The sequence below is a fragment of the Canis lupus genome, chromosome 36 (genome assembly GCF_011100685.1).
Source record: "Canis lupus familiaris isolate Mischka breed German Shepherd chromosome 36, alternate assembly UU_Cfam_GSD_1.0, whole genome shotgun sequence".
In the NCBI taxonomy this organism is placed as follows: domain Eukaryota; kingdom Metazoa; phylum Chordata; class Mammalia; order Carnivora; family Canidae; genus Canis; species Canis lupus.
This window is the reverse complement of record NC_049257.1, coordinates 20,515,579-20,532,241: the sequence shown is the minus strand read 5'-3', so window position 1 is coordinate 20,532,241 and position 16,663 is coordinate 20,515,579.

Genomic DNA, 16,663 nt, shown 5'->3' with positions numbered 1-16,663 from the left:
CCAGAACACTTGTCATGGTCCCTCACTGTGGAAGCCTGGGCAGAAAGAGTATGGTTTCCTCGGTGTCCCTTATAATTGCTAGAGCTTTCCAAAGCCCATATTCTAAAAACATACTTATCTCTCTCTCTCTCTCCTTTTTAAAAAAATTTATCCCTACTACATATTGCAGAACAGAAACTTTCCTCCAAGTAGACAACCTCAAGGTAAAATGGCCTAACTACAGACTGTGCCACAGGCTTATGGTTAAGCTAGAACCACCTGCCCTTCTTTATTATGCTGCTTCACGTCAGTCTGGAACCTTGGCTAAAGACATGGAAAGCCAGGAGAATGGTCAGGGTTACTTTGGTTGCTATATTTGCCGTGGGCTTAAGAAAGTTGGTGATTGAAGGGGTGAGCAAAAATGAGGAAATGTTCCTGGAGCCCTTAGCAGAGAAATTCAAACTAAACTTCCTGCGAAGGAAAATGTATGTAGAGAGGGTACTATACCCTGACCTGTCCAAGTTGTACCTTGGACGACACTTTGTGCTAATGGTTCTATGTAAAGCAGATAGTAAACAAAGAACCCTTTAATGATCAAAGGGTTTTCCCAAGCATCAATGTTCTCAGGACTTCATAGGCTCTAACAATTATGCTATATTCATTTTCTTGGGCTGCCAGAAGAAACTACCACAGAATGAGTGGCTTAAATAACAGGAATTTATTTGGGTCCAGTTCTGGAGGTTGGAAGCCTAAGATCGAAACGTCAGCAGGTTTGGGTTCTCCTGAGGCCTCTTTCCATGATGTGCAGATGGCCACCTTCTCCCTACATCTCACGTGGTCCTAATCTCCTCTTTTTAAGGACACCAGTCATATTGGCTTAGAGCCTACCAATATGACCTCATTTTATATTAATTACTTTTCTAAAGCCCCTGTCTCCAAATACAGTCACATTCCAAGATACTGGAGATTAGGACTTCAAAATACGGATTTGGACAGGGACACAATTCATCCCATAACATATGTTTCTTATGAGAAACATAAGATAGCTTTTAAGTGATAATATATATTTGGGTTACTCATAGTGTTCTCACATTTTCATTAATATAATGGTGGCACTAATTTATTTATCTGTCTACATGGTGCTAAAAGACTATAGACTTGAAATCCAGGCAACTTTATCCAGGCAAATTTTCCTGAGACCATTAGTAGAAGTATTTACTCTTCTGTAACTATGAGATGCAACACACTCCTACTGATAACAGTAAGGGGTCCAAAAGAAATCACCAATTTATCTGACATGTTTTTATGTATCCCGGTGAGGTAGAAAGAATATTGTATTAGAAAGCAAGAGAGTTGAGTTTTACTCTTACTGGGGAGAAGTGACTTGCCTTGGGGTACTTGGGTCTTATTTCCTTAGCAGAAGGTAGCACTTAAAAGAGTGGACTTTCAGAGTCAGACTACAGAGCTCAACTGTACCCACCCCTCATAAGCTGTGTGATGTTGGGCAACTTCTTACCCTCTCTGTTGTTCTGTTTCCTTATCGTAAATAGTACTATGAACTATTTCAGAGATGATGAGATTAAATGATGCTGTATGTTCAAAATACTTTTAACAATGTCTGTCATGGGCAGCCCCGCTGGCACAGCAGTTTGGCGCTACCTGCAGCCTGGGGTGTGATCCTGGAGACCCGGGATCGAGTCCCACGTCCGGCTCCCTGCATGGAGCCTGCTCCTCCCTCTGCCTATGTCTCTGCCTCTCTCTCTGTGTGTGTCTCTATGAATAAATAAATTAATTAAATTTTAAAAAAAACAATGTCATGATATAATAGTTCAAGTTTCACCATTTTTATTGTCTTTAAAATGCAAGATTAAATGAGATGCCTTCTTAAAAGGATTGATTGATTGATTTCAGCTACAGCAGAAGCGGGAGGGCCAAAAAGAATCTCAAGCAGCCTCTGCACTGAGTGTGGAGCCAGATGGGAGGCTTGATCTCACAACCCTGAGATCAGATGCCCAATCCACAGAGCCACCCAGGCACCCCTAAATGAGATACTTTATAAAGTCCCTTTAGACTCCAAAGCTAAGATAGTAATGTTGCTATTATGCTTTATGGTATGTAAAAGTTGCTACTTGGCAATTGCATGTCAACATTTGTAGGCATTAGAAGATCTTTGGGATGAATTTTCTTCATTCTGTTTGCAATTAGTTAGCTGTTTTATACTATAAAGCATCAAATGTGTTGAGTCATTCTGTCCATCCCATTCCCAGAAGCTACTGAAATCATTTTTTATCAGTCCTTCAGTTTGCCCTAAAACACAAATAAGATAGTACCATATTGCTTTCTGCTGTGTTTCTGTATTGTGCTGTAAAATTTTTTTCTTTTGCTCTCATAATAACCCGTCTTTTATTCTGGATAGGGGAAAGTAATAGCATTTTTCATGCTCATATTGAGGATCCTAAAGCATTCTAAAATTAGTAAATATACTAGACCTCATGATGGTCCCTTTCACTTAGAAAATCAGGCATTGAGACACTATCCCCTCAATTACAAATCTTTTATGAAAGTAGTTTGCAATTTAATTTATAATTAAGTAACATGATAGATGAACCATGAATTGGGGAGATGAGAAATTATAACTCTTAGAAAGCAATGAATGGCCTGACTATTAGAATCAAATGGGATGTTTGGTAAAATCTAGATTCTTGATCGTTCTTTGAAATTCTGGAATGAAGCTAAGAAATCTGCATTTTTGTGAGTGTCCTGGGCTATCCTTATGGCCAGGCAGGTTTGAGAAACACTGCAATAATCCAGAGAATAGATTAGTAGGACCAGCCCTTGAGAATAGCAGTAGGAATGGAAAAGAGGGGATACAGACATATACTTAGAATCACTATGAACATTGAGTATCATATAATAGTTCTATGTATCTTATTATGGTACCAATATTTAAAATATATTTCAAGTCCACTTCAAATGCATTATAAATTTCTAATGAATTCTCCTTTGTTGAAAAATATTTTACTCTTAGGTTTTAAAAGGAGAAACTTAAAAAATAAAAAATAAATAAATAAATAAAAGAGGAAACTCTTTTAACTTTTTTAGAAATCCTCTTCCATTTCAGAGGAACAAAACAACGGAACATTAAGTGTCATTAATTCTCCAGAAAATTCAATTCAGCAAATACTTCCGAAGTATTTTTAAGGAACCATGCAAGAGGTACTATAGAAAATACAAGGATGGAGTCCTCACCTTCAATAAACTTTCAACTGAGCAGGAGAGAGAAGATAAAATCTCAACTAATTTTAAAGAAGGATAATGTGGAAAATAAGAGAGAAATAAACCGCCTTGGAGATTCCAAAAACGGAGAAATTATATATTGTTCAGATACTAAGAAAAGTCCTCATGAAGGTGTTGAGATGGTCAGAAAGACCAGGAAAATTTCAACAGATTTAAATATGGATGGAGGACATCCCAGGTTAAAAACAAACTGCATAAGAAAACTCAGAGGAAGGAAGGCACAGTGTGGGTTTAAGATTAAAACGGTACTGGGACCCAATTCCAATATGGTGGAGAGGGGTGTGGCGTTCCTACACCACCAAGCAATTCTCAGACACCAGTTGGGTGTCCATCAATTCAACTCAATTCTGACACTATCTACGTGGAGACTGGATTGAATTCCACAGGTTAAGGTCTCAGTCTTACAAGAGTATTCTCCACCTTCGATGCCACATCTATGCTTCTGACCCATTGGGTATAGATTGGATGTTCCAACAACCACCTCCTTGCATTCAATTAATTTGCTAGAGTGGCTCACAGAGTTCAGGGAACCATTTTATTTACTAGATCACCAGTTTACTATAAAGAATATAATTCAGGGATCCCTGGGTGGCGCAGCGGTTTAGCGCCTGCCTTTGGCCCAGGGCGCGATCCTGGAGACCCGGGATCGAATCCCACATCGGGCTCCCGGTGCATGGAGCCTGCTTCTCCCTCTGCCTGTGTCTCTGCCTCTCTCTCTCTCTCTCTCTGTGACTATCATTAAAAAAAAAAAAAAAGAATATAATTCAGGAAGAGTCAGATGGAAGACATGCATAGGGCAAGGCATGTGGGAAGGGGCACAGAGTTTCCAAGCCATCTTCCAGCACACCATTCTCATCTCCATGTGTACACCAACCCATAAGCTCTCCAAATCTTCTCCCTTGTGTGTGTGTGTGTGTGTGTGAGTGGTGGGTTGTTGTTTTTGTTTTGGTTTTTGTTTTTTGTTTTTTTTTTTTTTTTGAGGCTTCATTACATAGGCATGTTTGATTAAATCACGGGTCCTTAGCCATAGATTCAACCTCCAGACTATCTCCCCCCACAGGAGGTCAAGTGGGTGAGATTGAAAGTTCCCATCCTCAAAAGACATGGTTAGTTCTCCTGGCAACCAGCTTTCAAATTTAGGTGCCATCCAAAAGTTCACCTCATTAATATAACAAAGACACCTTTGCCACTCTGATTACTTAGGACATTCCAAGGGCTTTAGGAGCTCTGCGCCAGAAATAGGAACAACGACAAATATGTATTTTTTTAATTACAAATCATGATATTACAAGGATATTATAATTCATCAAGTTTGATAAAGAATAGAGATCACAGAGGATGTTAGCATGTAGCAGTGCTTGTGAGGAGACAACACCAGTCAAATTAAGATGGTAGGCTTAACTCAAGGGCAGTAAAGAATCATTGAAGGTTTCCCAGGAAGTGACATGATTGGAATTTTCTTTAGGAAAATACACCTAGTGATGGTCAGGAGGATGGATTGGAAGAAAGGGCCAGAGCTAAGGAGTTCCAACTTCATGAAAGAACTCACAATTTCTCTACATTCCAGGTGATTTCTTTCATGAGGTTGAAAGAAACTCACAAAGAGTTAAAAGTACTTGTTCCCAAACTTCAGCATGATCAGAACCATCTGGAAGGCTTGTTCAAACACAGATTGTCATAATTACAGCTGGGAACTTCAACACTCGTCTCGGCAATTAATAGAAAGGCTAGACAGAAAATTAGCACCAATGTAGAAGAACTGAACAACATCATCAGCCAATAGGCCCTAAATGATATCTGTAGAACTCCACCCAACGAGAGCAGAACACAGATTCTTTTCAAGTCACCACAGAACATATACAAAGGTAGACCAAAAAACAACAACAACAACAACAAAGGTAGACCATATGCTGGCTCATAAAACAAATTACAACAAATGTAAAAGAATTTAAGTCATGCATATATGTTCTCTGACCATAATGGAATCAAACTAGAAATTAATAAGAGAGAGAGAACAGGTAAATCTCAAAATGCTTGGAAATAAAACAGCACACTTCCAAATAATCCATGAGTAAAAAGAGGAAATCTCAAAAGAAATTTTAAAAATTCATAGAACTAAATTGAAGGTGAAAATACAACATAATAAATTTGCGGGGTGCAACTAAAGCAGTACTGAAAAAGAAACATGTTTATATTAGAAAAGAGAAAGCTCTCAAACCAATAAACTAAGTTATTGCCTCAAGAAACAGGAAAAGATCAAAATAAACCCAAGGCAAAGAGAAGGAAATAATGAAGAGAAAAAATCAGTGAAATTGAAAACAAAGAGGAAAATCAATTTTAAAAGTCTTTTAAGCAAAAAAGTTAATACACTTCTAGCAAGACTGTTAAAGTCAGAGAGTAGACCCAAATCACTAATATCAGGAATGATAGATACTTCAATACAGATGCTACAGACATTACAATGATAATAAGGTACTACAAACTTTACACTCATAAATTTGATAACTTAAATGTACCAATCTCACTAAAAAAATCACAAACTACTATTAACCAAGATGAAATAAACAATCTGAATAATCCTATAACCATTAAAGAAATTAAATTCATTATTTAGGAATCCTCCCCAAAAATATCCTGGGCTTTCATAGTTTCACTGAATAATTATATAAAACACTTAAAGAAGAATTAACACGAATTTTACACACTTTTTTTAGAGAAAAGAAGAGGAGGGAACAATTCATTTTATGAGACAAGTATTACCCTAATAAGGCAATCAGACAAATAGCACCAAAAAAAAAAACAAAACAAAACCCTACAACAAATATCTCTCATGAACTTAGACACAAAAACCCTCAACAAAATGGAATCCAGTAATATATAAAAATAATTATATACCACCACTAAGTGAGATTTATTCCAGGTATGCAAATCTGGTCCATGACTCAGAAATCAAACGATGTAATCAACAAATCAACAGGCTAATACAGAAAAATCATATCATATTAATTGTCGAAAGAAAAGCATTTGACAAAATTCAACACCCATTCAAGATCAACCCTCTGATCTAGAAATAGAGGAGAACTTTCTCACCTTGATAAGGGCATCTACAAAACCTCTACAGCTAACATCATACTTAATAGTGAAAGACTGGCTGCCTTCTCCAAAGGATTAGGGACAAGGTAAACATGTCCTCTGCTACTGCTCTTATTCAACACAGGTAACTCAGAAGGGACCATAATCTTACATGGAAAATTATAAAACTTTTAGAAAAAAAAATAAGAGGAAATCCTTGGGACCTAGAGTTAGGAGAAGAGCTCTTAGACTTGGCCTCAAGACGACAATCTATAAGAGGGAAAGACAATAAATTGTACTTCATCACAACTTTAAATTTTTACTCTGCAAAAGATCCTGTTAAGAAGATAAAAAGATAAGCTATAGACTGGGAGAAAATATTTATGAATCGTATATCTGAAGGACTCTCAAACCTCAATTGTGAAAATCAAACAATCCAACTAGAGAACAGGAAAACAAATGAACCAACATTTCACCAAAAAATACATAGATGATATGTAAGCACATGGAAAGATGTTCAAAATAATTCACTATTAGTGAACGGCAAAATAAAGAACATAGAAAGAAAAAATAGAAAGAAAAAAGAAAGAAAAAAGAAAGAAAGAATAAAGAAAGAAAGAAAGAAAGAAAGAAAGAAAGAAAGAAAGAAAAAAGAAAAGAAAGGAAAGTGAAGGAAAGAAATTAAGAAGGAAAGAAGACAAGACCCACCCCTCCACCCACTCAGACAGCCGCAACCCACCAAGAAGAAAGACCTCGCCCCGCCCTCCTAAAGCTCAATACTAAAGCATAAGAATAATAAATAGAAAAGAAAGAAAGAAAGAAAGAGCGAGCAAATTAAAACTACAATAAGATGTCACCACACACCTTTCAGAATAGATGGATAAAAATAAAAGGAAGGGCCAGAAACTAGATCAGTCTCATAAATTGCTGTTGTGGCTATAAAATGATACAACCACCCCAGAAAAGAGTTTCACAGGTTTTTTTTCTTAAACTAAATATGCAACTACAATAGGACCCAGTAATTATACTCTTGGGCATTTAGCCCAGAGAAATAAAAATGCGTGTTCATACAAAAACCTGTACAAGAATGTTTATAACAGCCTTATTCATATTAGTCTAAAATTGGAAACCACCCAGACATTCTCCATGAGTGAATGATTAAGCCAACTGTGGGGCATCCTTACCATGGAATACTACTTAGCCACCACTAAACAGGAGAAACTATTGATGCATGTGACAGCTTGAATAAATCTCAGAGAATTGTATTCTCCGAGTTAAAAAAAAAAAAAAGCCAATCCCATAAATAAGGGATATAACAAATATAAACTTGTAAGTAACAAAGAAAATTGAAATAACAAAATTATACAGATGAACAGATTAATGGTTGTCAGTGGTTAAGGACGAGAGAAGGGAAGGAAGCAGGTGTAGCTACAAAGAGATAACACAAGAGATCTAGTAGGGATGGGACGTTTCTGTACCTTGATTGTAATGGTGGTTACTAGAATCTGTGCATGTGATAAAGTTGCCAGGAGCTACACACACACACACACACACACACACACAGAGTGCATGTAAAACTGGTGAAACCTGAATAAACTCAGTAGATTATACCAATGTCAATTCCCCGGTTTTGACATTGTACTCTGGTTATACAAGACATTATTAGCATTGGCAGAAACTAGGTGAGGGGTACATAGGACCTCCCTGTACGTTTCTTTATGCAACTTGCTATGAATCTATAACTATTTCAAAATTAAAAGCTAAATAAACCCAGCTATTTTTACAAATGATGACGTACTCAGGAGAGTAAGGCTGGGGGTTGGGGAGATCTTTCACTTTTTACTTTATGGGCTTCTATAAATGGCTGAGGTAAATACATAATAAAAATGCAGATGGATCTCAGGGGGAATAAACACATAGATTTCTGATTCGTAGGTCTGGAGTAGAGCTTAAAAATTTGCATTTCTAATTGGTTCCAAGGTAAACCGGTGCTGCTGGTCTGGAACCCACACTCTGAGAATCACAGATTACAGACTATGCTAAATCAATTCAGTCCTCCCTTGTTTGGTCTGATCTAAAAAAGCTCCTTAATCGAGTGATTAGATAGCTGCAGGAACTAATCTGAGCTCTCCTGTCAAATTTCACAAAGGCCAGTCCTCTCAAATAGACAAATACAGACAAATTATCAGTTCAGATCAAATGTCTTTCAACTCAAACAAATGGCCACCCAACCTGGTCCTGGAAAATAAATAAATAGGGTAACTAAAATTAAACAAAATCAATTTGCAAAGGGAGATATCCTCATCTAATCTGTATCTTTAAATGAATCAATCTTTCTGAAATGCCAGGCAAAAGCAGTCAAAATCTGCTCAATCTACCCTTGGTAAGCCAGATCTTCATGTTTTTGCACCTACCACCCAAAGGAAGGACATTCACCATCTATCTCACAGAGATGGAAGCCGAGTGTAGCTCAGTGAATAAAATGTTATTTTCTTTTTCAGTTCCTTTCTCAGTCACATTTCATGCCCTCTTCTCAGAATGTTTATCACCACCCAGAGTCATATTTCTGTTTGAGTATCTGGCAAGTGACTCCCTGCTGAACAGGCAGGGGAGAAGCCCCATAAATCAGAGTCCTGTAGTCCACAGGCAGCCTTGCCAGCCAGCAGTGGGACCCCTGAATATTCTTCAAAGCTAAGTACTTCGGAGCAGCACTCTTAAAAATAAAGATCCAATTACTCAGAGCTGGATGGCATTAGAAATACCCCAAGTCCCCAAGTGAGCAGGACCCTGAGGGGTTGTGAATAGTTTCCTTGGCTCCCAAGAGGGCTAATCAGCACTGACCCAGTGAGTTCAAGGCAAACAAGTTTGTCTGCACTGCCTGCTTCTCCAACGTGAGAACCACGCACCCACTGGGATGCTAGGAGATGGAAATAAAGTACAAAATCATGGGTCTGTAATTATCTGTAAGACATCGTGACAATTCAACACAAGGAAGTTTGGCATGTCCACAGCACATTTAGTCTTAAAAATAACAGCAGAAAGCATGAAAAATTCTCCTGCATATTCCTACATCCCTACTACTCAAAGTAGGCTCTTCAGAGGAGCAGCATGGGCACCATCTAGGAGTTTCTGCAGACTCAAACCCACCCAGACGCACCCAATCAGCATCTGCGCATGAAGATCCCAATTGGTTCACCAGCACATTGAGTTTTGAGCAGCTCTCGGGCCAAGTAGCAGATCCCTGTTAATGGCAGTGGGGAAGCTGCCGGGAAAGCAGAGAATGTGGAGGCAGGGATTTCATGAGGGACTGGTTCACCACCACAAACACTGCAAGACCACACAGGAGAACTGACCAGTGTTGAGTCCAGGCCGGAAGGACTGGGAGACTTGCCATAATCTGGGACACTCTGTCTCAGAAAATGCTCATGAAGGCTAGAAAGTTCTGAGACTCTGAATTCAAACCTCACATACTCCCAAAGAAGACAAATCCAATCCCATTACCATTTCCTAATTGAATTTCTCATTTCTCCAATAACTGTAGTTTGATACCTTGCAGAGATTTGTTGTTGAGGAAAGCTGGAAATACTTGAATAAGATACTAGGTGAAGTGTTCTAGAAAGGCTGAAAAATTTATCACAGAATCATTACAACTCTTGCTTGCCTTTTCTTTGCTTTCAAATCTCTGTTATTAGTGATGAAGCCATAGGTGTTTATCAAAGAGAGAAGCCGGGAAGTAGAGATGGTCTGTAGAGACTTTACTGAAGTCAGTGCATGCTAGAGGGCTGCTTTTGGTGGTTTCCAAAAGTTTCTTGTGCTCTTATACTGTATGAACTTTTATGTAAAGCTCTACCTTCAAAAAAAAAAAAAAAAAATAAAATAAAAAAAAAAATAAATAAATAAAGCTCTACCTTCATAATAATCATAGTAGCCATAAATATATTTTGAATGACTATAGTGAAGGCTTTGCAGACAATTTCAGCACCCAGTTTAAGACATTTCATCTAATTACACAAACATTTTCAAGTATGTACTTAATGATGATTCTGATATTGGATTGAGATAACCCAGCAATACCCTTTTCTTTTGAAATGACATTCTTTTATTTAAAAAAAAAATTAAGATTTTATTTATTTATTCATGAGAGACACAGAGATAGAGAAAGAGAGAGAGGCAGAAACACAGGCAGAGGGAGAAGCAGGCTCCACTCAGGGAGCCCGACGTGGGACTCGATCCTGGGTCTCCAGGATCAGGCCCTGGGCTGAAGGCAGCGCTAAACCGCTGAGCCAACCAGGTTGCCCATGACATTATTTTAATAGGAAGATAAATTAGTCCTCCTTTCCCATGGATAGCTATTATGTAAAATACTAGAGGAGCTTTTCTTATCAAGGAAAATTTGAGGGCCTTCTCTTTGCTTAGACTTTGCAAGACGCCATGCTCACACATGCACCTTGCCTTTCAGGACCTTACCACCTAGGTGAGGAGGCAGGTGTAAAAACATGAGATATATTTTACAGGAAAAATTGATAGTATTTTAAATGAGATTATCGGGAGCAGATAAATGAATTTGGCTGAGAGGTGGATTGGGAGATGATGAACTCAGCTTTGGACCAAGGAGTAGGAGACGGCCATGAGGCAGAAAGGAAGAAACTAACAGACTAGTCAGCAATGAGTAGTGACTCAAAGCTCCATGGAGCTATGACTTGTATTAAACCTTAAAAGAAAGATGAATTCATGAATGCAGAATCAGATAAAGAGGACTGTGGAAGTATAGTAGGCATTTTATATCTAAATGGGAGGGAAAAAAATAAGATTTTAGGAAAGAAGTGACGAAAACATTGTGTAAGGAATTTTGGAGGAGAAAAAGTTTTTGTTCAAGGCTTCCAGAGCTAAAATATCTGTTGGGAGGGATAGATGAAAAGTATATTTTGAAGGAAAAATAAATAAAACATTGAGTCAGGCTATAATGGAGTTAATAAAGGAGAGACTGGATTTGACAGATAGATTGGTGGTGCTATGAACAAAGACTGGAAATATAGATGAGGAAAGAGAGAAAGACTCTGACTAGAATGATGCTGAACTTGGCATTGGACATCAGTAGGTTGGAAGTGACAACGAGATAGCCAATATGACCACGTGTACAAGGTGGCAGGGCCAAGATGAGGGTGGGGATGACAAGGGGCTGAGGGTGCAAAATTTAAGAAGGTGCTCGCTCCCAGGTCTCAGGCCACACAACCCTGAGAGGAACTGCCTCCCTAAATTCTGCATCTGGGACCCAACTGCTCTGTCCTAGTCCCTGCCATGCTGGGCCCATGGAAATATGGAACTATGAGCTTTGATGGAAATATGAGTTTAGATGACAAACAAGATCAGAGATTCAGGCTTGAGGTGTGCGGCATAGGAGCAATTGTATTCATGATGTCTTCAGAGTAAACAGCAAAGAGAATGAAGGACATAGGGCTGAGCCTCAAAGAACTCTCCTTTGAAAACCAGAGAAGAAAGAAGAGCAAGCAAGTCTAACACAAGAAAGACAATCAAAAAGTTCCAAAAATAGATATTTCTATTTAAATATAGTTAGATTTAGCAGATGCCCTTGCTGTTATTCCCTTCTGAATCGCCACTGAAGTGGTAATTAAATAATTTTTGAAAAAGTGTTCACTCACAAGGATTAAAAGAACAGGTGAGGTGGGACACCTGGGTGGCTCAGCAGTTGAGCATCTGCTTTCAGCTCAGAGTGTGATCCTGGGGTCCTGGGATTGAGTCCCGCATCGGGCTCCCCGCGTGGAGCCTGCTTCTCCCCTCTGCCTGTGTCTCTGCCTCTCTCTCTGTGTTTCTCATGAATAAATAAATAAAATCTTTAAAAAAAAAAAAAAGAACAGGTGAGGAGAAGATAGTGATAATATCATGGGAACTTGAAAAGCTGGTGAAGAAGTCATAACTGTCCAGGTAGTCTCAAAAAACCAAATACTAAAGCCAACCGTGAGGGAAAAGCCAGGAGCAAATATATTTGCTCCCCAGAAACCTGAGAGGTGTGCGATTTGGAGGCACTTGATGCCTCTGGAGGTAGGTGTGTAAGTGAGCTGAAAACAAAAGTATTTATGCAATTCTGTATATTCCACAGCAGTCAAATACGAACGATTCCCTTCCCCAAGCAGCACGGTTAGACAGTGCCCTAGTCCTCACCCAGCGGAATCCTAGAGGTCTATTCTCTACAACAGTTGAATCAGAGTGACTTTGAATATGGGATTACAAATCACAGCTAAGCATAGGGTTTCCTTACTGGCAACAGGACTAGGTGAAAGTCTGTACACAGAAGAGTAGCACCCTTCCCCAACTGAATTCCAAGAATGCCAGCAGCCAAGAATGCAGGATTCCTCTCTGAGAAAAACCAACAAAGCTCAAGAGATCTGTCTGCGAATGTGAACAGCTTTAGGCACCCCCCCACACACACACACACACACAAATGGAAGAATGGAAGCTTCCTAACAATGGAGCTTACTGGTCATCTGGTACTGACTTGGGTACACACACACACACACACACACACACACAAAACACAGCCTCCAGATCCCATGGTAGAGACACTCTGACAACTGAACAGTCAGAAACCATTAGACATTTAGGAAAACAATCCTAATAAAAAAGGGGTGGGGGAGGAAGGAAGGAAGAAAAGATAGAAGGGGGCACCTGGGTGGCTTGGTGGTTAAGGGTCTGCCTTTGCTCAGGTCGTGATCTCGGGGTCCTGGGATCAAGTCCCCCCATCGGGCTCCCCACAGGCAGCCAGATTCTCTCTCTGCCTGTGTCTCTGCCTCTGTCTCTGTGTCTCTCATGAACAAATAAATAAAATCTTAAAAAAGAAAGGGAGGAAGGAAGGAAAGATGGAAGGGTGGATCCAACTTGCAGAAAATGTTAGTAATATAGGGATGAAGAAAACATTAAAAAGTGAGCGGGGGGGATCCCTGGGTGGCTCAGCGGTTTAGCGCCTGCCTTTGGCCCAGGGTGTGATCCTGGAGACCCAGGATCGAGTCCCACGTCGGGCTCCCGGCATGGAGCCTGCTTCTCCCTCTGCCTGTGTCTCTGCCTCTCTCTCTCTCTAGGTCAATCATAAATAAATAAATCTTAAAAAAAAAAAAAAAAAAGTGAGTGGCATGGGCAGCCCAGGTGGCTCAGCGGTTTAGCGCTGCCTTCCGCCCAGGGCGTGATCCTAGAGACCCGGGATCGAGACCCATATCAGGCTCCCTGCGTGTAGCCAGCTTCTCCCTCTGCCTGTGTTTCTGCCTCTCTCTCTCTCTCTCTGTGTCTCTCATGAATAAACAAATAAAATCTTTTTTTTAAAAAAAAGAGTAAGTGAGCTTCTCAAAAATACAAGTTATTTTAAAAGACATACTCAAATCACAGTAAAGAATCCTTGCAAATTATGACCACTGAAATGGAAACAAAAAGCAATAAAATGGTTGGAACATACAGATGAGAAAAATGCCCACAAATCAAATGAAGAAGATAAATATATGGCTGTAGAGGCAATAAAATGAAAAATTTAGATGATCTTCAGCAAGTCCAACATGTTATAGCAGTTTAACAAAGAAAGAACAGGGAAGGAGGTGAGGAGGAAATCATCAAAGAAATAACACCAGAAAAGAACCCTCAGAGGAGAAATACATAAGGTCCCAAATGAAGAGGTCTTTTCAAGCACCCAATTTAAGAAATGAAAAAAAGGCTGATACCAAAATTCATAATCATGAAATTTCAGAACTCTAGAAAGTTTAGATTTTCCAAGAGGAAATCCAGGAACTCTGAGGTAAGGGCCACACACAAAGGATGGCACAGGAAATCATAATGGCAACACGGGAACAAGAGGACAGTGAAACAATGCCTCAAAAACACTCAGGGGAAATCACTTGCACAAAAGAATTCTATTTGCAGCCAAACTATTAACCAGATGGAAAGATGGGATAGAGACATTTTTGGAAATACAAAAAAAAAAAAAAAAAAAATATATATATATATATATATATATATATATATATATATATATATATATATATATATATAAAATATGACCTTCTCTGTGTTTTTTATTAGGAAGCTACTAGACTCAAGGCTTACTACCCAAAGAGGTGATACAACAAGAGGAAGATTCGGGATCCAGGAAACAAGGGATCCAACAGAGAAAAAGGCCCATGGAGACTACACAGTAATGGTAAAGGGAGACTGTTGGGCCTCAGCTGGGAGCCAGTCTAAGCAGGGCTAAGGTGAAAAGGGATTCTGGAATGGTGTATCTTAGAGAAAGACTACCTGATTTGTTTAATTGTCGTCAGAGAAAACTCACCCCTTTGTCCAAGATCTGGGGATAAGCTAGCTCAAAAGAGAAAATGAAAGCAAATGAAAAAGAGAAAGAGGGTTATTGATTCTAGGGAGAATAACAGACCATAAAGGAACCGGTATCATCATAGGCTCAGCTGGGAAAAAGACATACATAGTCATAAACTTTGACTATTCATCTAACCAAAATGAGTGAAGGTGTCTGCAGGGAGGAAGGGCGAGAAGGCCAAGCCGACCAGGTGGCTCAGTGGACTAAGCAACCGACTCTTGATTTCCGCTCAGGGCGTGAGATGGAGCCAGAAGGTGTCAGGCTGCACCCCACATGGAGCCTGCTAGAGAGTCTCTCCTTCTGCCCCTCCCACCCCGCACGTGCTATTTAAAAAAAAATAAAAAATAAGTAGAATCAAGGTATCAAAATAAATCCACAATCTAGAATCAGATGCATTTATGGTAATCAGCGTGTATTTCCCATTTCATGGGAACACCTGTTAAGCAATCTGTCAAGTTTTACAATTTGAAGTTAATACACTTTTTTAGGGAAGAAAAACGAGAGGATTATGATGGAATTATACAGCCATCGTTTTAAAAAGTGGTTTTTAAGACAGTCTCAATTACATTAAGTACACTTCAAAATCTTAAGTATTTTGTATTCTTCTTTAGCATGTGAATCAATGGCTCTTTCCCAGGTCTGTGTTCATTCTTTGGAGTATTTTGAAACAACACTGTGGGTAGATGACATTAAGTACAAATTCTCCTGTCCTCAGAGATTTAAAAAAAATTCATTTGCCATGTTTTCCAGAGGTCTAGTTGATAGAATCCATCACTGATTTCTTTCTTTTGAGTTCACTATTTGAATAGTTTTTCCCATTTGTAAATCTAAGTATCTCCAAACAGTGGCTCACAACACATTTCAACTTAAACATATAAACATTTCAGTGGGACAGAAAACCGCACTTTATTCAAACAATAGATTAGAGATGAAATAGTGCTTTTAAGGTTGTTTTTGACATTTAAAAAGGGCTGAAGTATTTTCATCCCTTTGCTGCCTGTTGTTTCGTGAGAGACCTAATAACTTTGAAGAGAAGGCCCCAGCACATTATATACACTGAAACCCTGTCCAATGCAAAGTGATATTTTCCTTTCTATTTTTCATTTCTGGATGCTGGCTCCAGTCAACAATATAATCATTTTCTCTTATTGATTTTCTTATAAAATGTATCCTTGTTAGATTCATTGATGACTATACATTACGGAGGCACCTGATAAAATTTCATTGTGTTATTACCACCACACAGGAAATGCTTTTTGCTGGATGAAAATAACGACTTCTCAAGGTGAAGATGAAACTGTGTTTAATGCAGAATTCCAGAGAATGGCATTCTTATTTTGAAAGCTAATCATCAAGAACTCCCACCCTCAAATCAATTCAATATTATTCTCTGCTGAGAAGATGTACTGTATCACTCTAGCTTGACCTCAGTTTTTCCAATTTCGAAAAAAAAAAAAAAAGATTAATTTTCCCACTTTAAACACTTAACAACTTGAGGCTTTGGCTCTTCAAAAGAATTCTGATTCACTCATGACTGGCCTGTACGGTGCACCTCCTAAATCACTCTGTGTGGTTTTTGGTGGCCTGTATCTGATTAACTTGGATTGATTTGGGCTAGATTTTTAAACAACTCAAGCCAAATAGCGACTTCATATTTGTAGGGTCATGTAAACATGTAACTCACAGTTATTTTTTCCTTTTTTATTTGGGGGCATCATCATAAAGTATAATTTCATTGGGTCCTCTTTTCTACTGAGAAATACTTAAGTTGTTTCTTTCATTTTACCAGAATTATAGGCTTCCTGATATTCCTAAAGCACCACAAAAACAACAAGGGGTGGTTTTGTTTGCAATAATCCAAATGGTTATGGATTAATTCCTAGGAAGTCTACTAAAAAGGAAATAAAATGTTAATCTTGTCACCTAAAAATTTGAAATGAGGGCACC